Below are 6,255 nucleotides of genomic sequence, written 5' to 3'. Positions count from 1 at the left end.
ACCAAGCCTTACGAGGAACTTGGGTATGTTTAACCGGGAGAAGGGAAAACAGAGGCGAATTATAGGCATCTTCAAATATCTGAAGGACTGTCACATGGAAGATGGAACAAGCTTGTTTTTCGCTACTCCAGGGGACAGGACCCGAACCAATGTATTCAAACCACAAGAAAGGAGAGTCTGAGTAAACCTTAGGAAGAGCTTTCTGACATTTAAGACTCACAGGGGTGGGGTCAGCAAACTTTTTCAGCAGGGGGCCGGTCCACTGTCCCTCAGACCCTTGTGGGGGGCCGGACTATATTTTGAAAGAAAGAAAGAAAGAAGAAGATAGAAGAAAGAAGAAAGAAGAATTCCTATGCCCCACAAATAACCCGGAGGTGCATTTTAAATAAAAGGACACATCTACTCATGTAAATACACCAAGCAGGTCCCACAAATAACCCAGAGATGCATTTTAAATAAAAGGGCACATTCTACTCATGTAAAACACACTGATCCCGGACTGCCGCGGGCCGGATTTAGAAGGGGATTGGGCCAAATCCAGCCCCCGGGCCTTAGTTTGCCTATCCATGGTTAAGAGGTCTTCGACAGTGGATCGGGCTACCTAGGAAGGAGGTGGGACTCTTCTTCATTTGAGGTTTTAAACAGAGGTTGGATGGCCATCTTCAGCTGTGATTCCTTCACAACAGGGGGGGTTCGGCTAGATGACCCCGGGGGTCCCTTCCAACACTACAATTCTACAAATAACAACCCTGCCTCCCTACAGAGCCTCCAGTATGCAGGAATGGACACACACCTTGATCAGTGTTATATGCCCCTTCCCAAATCCCCAAGCGGTGAGAGATTTCAGGGGTGCCACCCACCACATATGCCTCAGGTTAGGTGTCCTCAGAATGAATGGATATCCCTGGGGACTTTGGTGCCTTTGCAATATATGGTTTATATTTGCACATACAGTATATGCAGGTTGAGGATTGGAGGGGGGTGCCTCACAGCATCAACACTCGTCTACAGGTACTGGTGCCCCCCATTAGGTTTCGGGGGAGGGGAAGGCTCTGTAATTCCATAGCACTGGATTCTCACAGGGAGTAAAATCGAGGGTCTATCTCTCTTCCCCGCCAAGCCTTTGAAAGCCCAGTATGCTAGACTTGCAAGAGGTTGGTTGGCACCCTGGCACCCTAATCTTTTCACTAGCCAAAGCCTTCCGCGCCTTCTCTGCATGCCCTGGGGGCAAGTTCTCTCCTGATTCTAAAGTGGCCAATAAAACTAGGTGGGGACAACCTCTCCCCACCCCTGCCCTTATAGTTCCCACCATCCGGTTCAGCTACTTCAGCCCAGTCCAGGTGCTGGAGTCAGCCAAGGTTTCCCCTCAGGCTGTCAGAAAGGTAGCCTGATTCCCCTTCTTCCCTTTTAGTCTCCAGAAAGGAAACCTGGCAAAATATGAGCCTTCAAAGACATCACCGATTCCCAGATTCCTCAGTGCCTGGTGTGGTACAATAGGGAATGAGGTCACAATAACACCCTCCCTTACATTGAAAGCAGTATTATACCGCTTGTAACAGTCATGCTATACCCAAAGCATCCTGGGAACTGTAGTTATCTGAGTGTTTGTTGTGGTTTTACTTTTACGTAACTGCTGCATGTTTTATGCAAAGACATATATCTCAGTGCAGCCATGCTACACAGTTTAAAGGTGAACGTGAATAAAAACTAGAAGAAAAGAAGAAGAAGAGAAGTAAGAAGAAGAGAAGAAGTAGAAGAAGAAGATTGCCTTAAATGTAAAATGCAGACAGGGCCTGACTTAGGTGCTACTGGGGGCCTAGCCACCCACAGGGAAAGAAGGGGAAGTATCGGCAGGCATGGGGAACTCCAAGGTTTAAAGAAGTACAAAAAACATTTTTTAGAAGAGAACCCCCTAAGGAGGCAATAACTTATAGCTGTTAGCTCTTTCTCCTCACCGAACTACAATTCACAGAATTCCCTGAGGGAATGGATCGACCGCTCTGGAAACTGTAGCTCTGTGAGAGGAACAAGAGTATCCTCAGCAACCTTAACAAACTACAGTTCCCCTGATTCTTTTTTTTGGGGGGGGGTGGGAGCAATGGCTCACAGCAGTACAGTATAAGATTGCTTTCAACGGAAGGTGCAGATGATGTGGCCTTGCAAGCTATTGGGAAGCCAATACAGGGCGGTGCTAAAATCCCAAACCAACTTTTCCACAAACTGCTCTCTTTGGCCTTAGGCAGGTGGGCCTGTGGCCTGATCCAGCAAAATGTCTTATGTTCCTGGAGAGGAGATTGATAGCTGCATACACAGGCAGTGTGCCCCCCCCCCCGCCCCCAGCAGACAGCCTGGGGCTGGAGCTTGGCACTGAACTGAGCTACAGTTTCTTCATGTTGGCTTACAGGCCTCTGAAGTTCCCCTCAGCCATTACAATTCCTTAACCTCTGGCCTCGTGCCCACAGTTGGCAGGAGTCAGCTGCCCACATGGGAAGGAGCCTACAAACTCGTCACTATTTTGCTCCGTAGAGATTAAAGGGGGGGGGTGTCTCCACTGTTCACTGTCAAGCCCGTTCCACACTGCCCCCCTCCTGCACCTCAGCCCAAATACAGGTTGGCCAATCTAACACAAAATGGCATACTTGGTGAGAGGTTCAGCTGCTAAAGTGGCAAAAAGATTCTCCACTAACATCATTGATCGTTTTAATGATAAACGTGTTATTCTGATCATGTACCGCTTTGCTTTCCCCATTCCTTTTGTGCAACACTCAATCGCAACTTTTGGCTTATTTTCTTCGTTAATTTGTTATGACAATTAAGTCTTGACAATAAATTGAACCTCCATCCGTACCTGTTCTAACACTGCTTGTGCAATTTCTCTCATTATGTATGAGTCAGACGGGAATTTCAGTCTACCAGGGAGAGCTGGATCTACAGCAGTATTTTGCTGTTGTTTAAAAAAATAAAAGAACTCTGTGGAAACGTGTGTGTGTGTGTGTGTGTGTGTGTTGCAAATACCAAACACTGATTGCCCTTTTTGTTTTTTAAGCAAAAGCAAATTGGACTTGGCAGCTCCGTAGTAGATGTGTTCAACTAGATATAGGGTTGCTATTGGCACGGTTTTTTCCAAGGGTTGGGCCCCACCGTGCAACTGGGAGAAAAATGACAGGCACTCCCTAGTAACAATGTCCCTAGTGACACCAGCAGCTGGCCTGGCTGCAAAGAGCTGTTTTGCCCAGAGCTGTTTGCCGCTGAGCAAACAGAGCTACAAGATTGTCTTCTCCCTGGTGCATGCAGTTCAAGGCCCTGATCCGGTGTAATTCCCAAGCAGGAATCTGCCTTGGCGCTGCATGGAATTATTCTGGGAAAAGGAAGAGAGGAGTCTGTGTATTTGAACAGAGCCTATGGTTCCTCTCTCTGTCCTGGTAGAATCCTAAAATAAACTGCCATTGCTAAACCACTATTCTTCTTTAATTATACAACTGAAAAACACCAGAGGCTTTTTGTGTTTGTTTGTTTTTAAAGCATTACAGGTACTGAGAGGCAGAGCCAAAGAACTGCTGGTTTTTTACGCATTTGCCATTGTTCCATAAAACTTGCTTGCTGAAATCAAAAGTCTTCTTTGCATCGGGTTCCATCTAACCTAATTAAGCCTGTGAGACATTTCCTTCTGCTCCTGTCTTAAGACCATTACAACCTTCAGGCAGGCAGGCTTTTCCATCCATGCCCCCCTCCCAACCCCACCACACCCTCGGCTTTGCACTGAGTCCACAGAAGAGTTCTGATATTGAAAAGCATGCTCACCACTTTGTGACTCTGCTGTCCCTAATAAAGGCACCAAACTATTCTTGCTTTTTTGCAAAATGTTTGCAGTGTGTTCGGGACGCGGGTGGTGCTGTGGGTTAAACCACAGAGCCTAGGGCTTGCCGATCAGAAGGTCGGCGGTTCGAATCCCCGCGACGGGTGAGCTCCCGTTGTTCGGTCCCTGCTGCTGCCCACCTAGCAGTTCGAAAGCACGTCAAAGTGCAAGTAGATAAATAGCTACCGCTCCGGCGGGAAGGTAAATGGCGTTTCCGTGCGCTGCTCTGGTTCGCCAGAAGCGGCTTAGTCATGCTGGCCACATGACCCAGAAGCTGTACCCGGCTCCCTCGGCCAATAAAGCAAGATGAGCACCGCAACCCCAGAGTCGTCTGTGACTGGACCTAATGGTCAGGGGTCCCTTTACCTTTACACAGTGTTCACTCTGATTTTGCAATGGAATAGCCTGCAGATAAAGGAGTTGTGATTTTATTTTAATTAAAAAACAAACAAACAAATAAATAAGAAACAAACAGCTAAACCAGGGGTCCCCAAACTAAGGCCGGGGGCCAGATGCGGCCCAATCGCCTTCTAAATGCGGCCCGCGGACGGTCCGGAATTAGCGCGTTTTTACATGAGTAGAATGTGTCCTTTTATTTAAAATGCATCTCTGGGTTATTTGTGGGGCACAGTAATTTGTTCATTATTTTTTTTCAAAATATGTAGTCCGGGCCCCCCACAAAGTCTGAGGGACAGTGGACCCCCCTGCTGAAAAAGTTTGCTGACCCCTGAGCTAAACAAACAGCCAGGAGATGTGAGGCAGGAGAGAGCCTGATCTAAACAAAAGAAAAAGAAAAAGAATCTGCCAAGTGACAATCGTTGGCAAACTATCCCCGGCTCAGCAGGTCAGGCTATATTCACCTCTTCTCTTCCTCCTCCCCCATTGCACAAAACAAGCTGCAACCTGTCCCAACAGGAACAAGCTGGTCGAGGCACCCAGTTAGTCCTTGATCTCCATTAAACCTGCCAAAACAAGAGGTGGGTTGGCATGAGTTGCAAAACAGGGCCTGGGTGCGACACAAACACCTTGGTGCTTGGAATAATAGGACACTTGCTTCATGAATTGCTAATCGCAGGGGACCTGCCTGTGTTGGTAAGGGCACATGGAAAAGCCACCTGTGGGACCTGGAGGTGTCTATCCCAGGAGCCTCAGGGCAAAGAAATAATAAGAAGGGACTCAGTGGTCAGCAACCTTTTTCAGCCGTGGGCCGGTCCACCGTCCCTCAAGAGCATGTGCGGGGCCGGACTATATTTTGAAAAAAAATGAACGAATTCCTATGCCCCATAAATAACCCAGAGGTGCATTTTAAATAAAAGGACATATTCTACTCATGTAAAAACACACTGATTCCCAGACCATCCGCGGGCCGGATTGAGAAGGCGATTGGGCCACATCCCCCACGGGCCTTAGGTTGCCTACCCCTGGGTCAGACTATCGCAGTGGTGTCCAAACTTTTTTCAAAGAGGGCCAGATTTGAGGAAGTGGAGGGCCGTGAGGGCCGACCAAAGTTGTTGAGCTTTTTTTAGGGTTGAAGTTGATGTTTTTTAAGGATTTTACCCCAGGAAATAAACTGCCACAGGGGCCGGATTAGAATCCGACCAGAATTAGGCCCCTGAAACGACTTTGGACATGCCTGGACATAGCCTAGCCTTCCCCCCCTGACCGATGCCCTCCATACGCTTGCTGAGGCTTATGGGCTGGCATCCCAAAGTGCTGTTTCCCCAATGTCTCGGGGCAGGTGGTTTTTCCCTTCAGCGGCTACCTGATCCTTTTAACTAGAAATTGCCAGGGGCTGAACTTGGGAATTTTTGCATGCAAAGCATTTGCTCTACGCTGAACTATGTGGAAGTGGGAAGAACATTCCCTGGAAAAGGAGAACATAACCTCCCCCCAGCTTGTTAGGAATTAAGTCTTGTTTCCTAGAAATGAAACCATAATTGCACACACATTGCGATAGATGCTTTGGTTGGTTGCTGACACAATGCTGAGCATCTTGCCATTAGTTGCACACTTTCAAAGGTGCCCATTGTGTTGTGGACGCAGGATATATAGTTTGTCTCAGAAGGCAGACTGTCTTCCCCACTGCCAGAACATGTTATTCCCGCAATAATTTTAATCAAACCTTACTTGTGTGCTGCTTCTCTGCTACACTTGTTCCAAATCCCAGAATTGCCGGCACCATTTCTTTAATATTACGGGTCATTACATTTGGTTACAGAGTTGTCTGTAGTTTATGTATACAGTGGTACCTCTGGATACAAACGGGATCCGTTCTGGAGCCCCATTGCATCTGAGCAGTCTGTATCATGAAGTGCCCGCGTCTGCCACTATGCTCGACATAATTCGGCACTTCTGTGCATACATCATTTGACACGTCTGTGCATGCGCGAACCGCTGAA

Source organism: Lacerta agilis, chromosome 15 (assembly GCF_009819535.1).
Source record: "Lacerta agilis isolate rLacAgi1 chromosome 15, rLacAgi1.pri, whole genome shotgun sequence".
Classification (NCBI taxonomy): Eukaryota; Metazoa; Chordata; class Lepidosauria; order Squamata; family Lacertidae; genus Lacerta; species Lacerta agilis.
Note: the sequence above shows the minus strand (reverse complement) of the source record.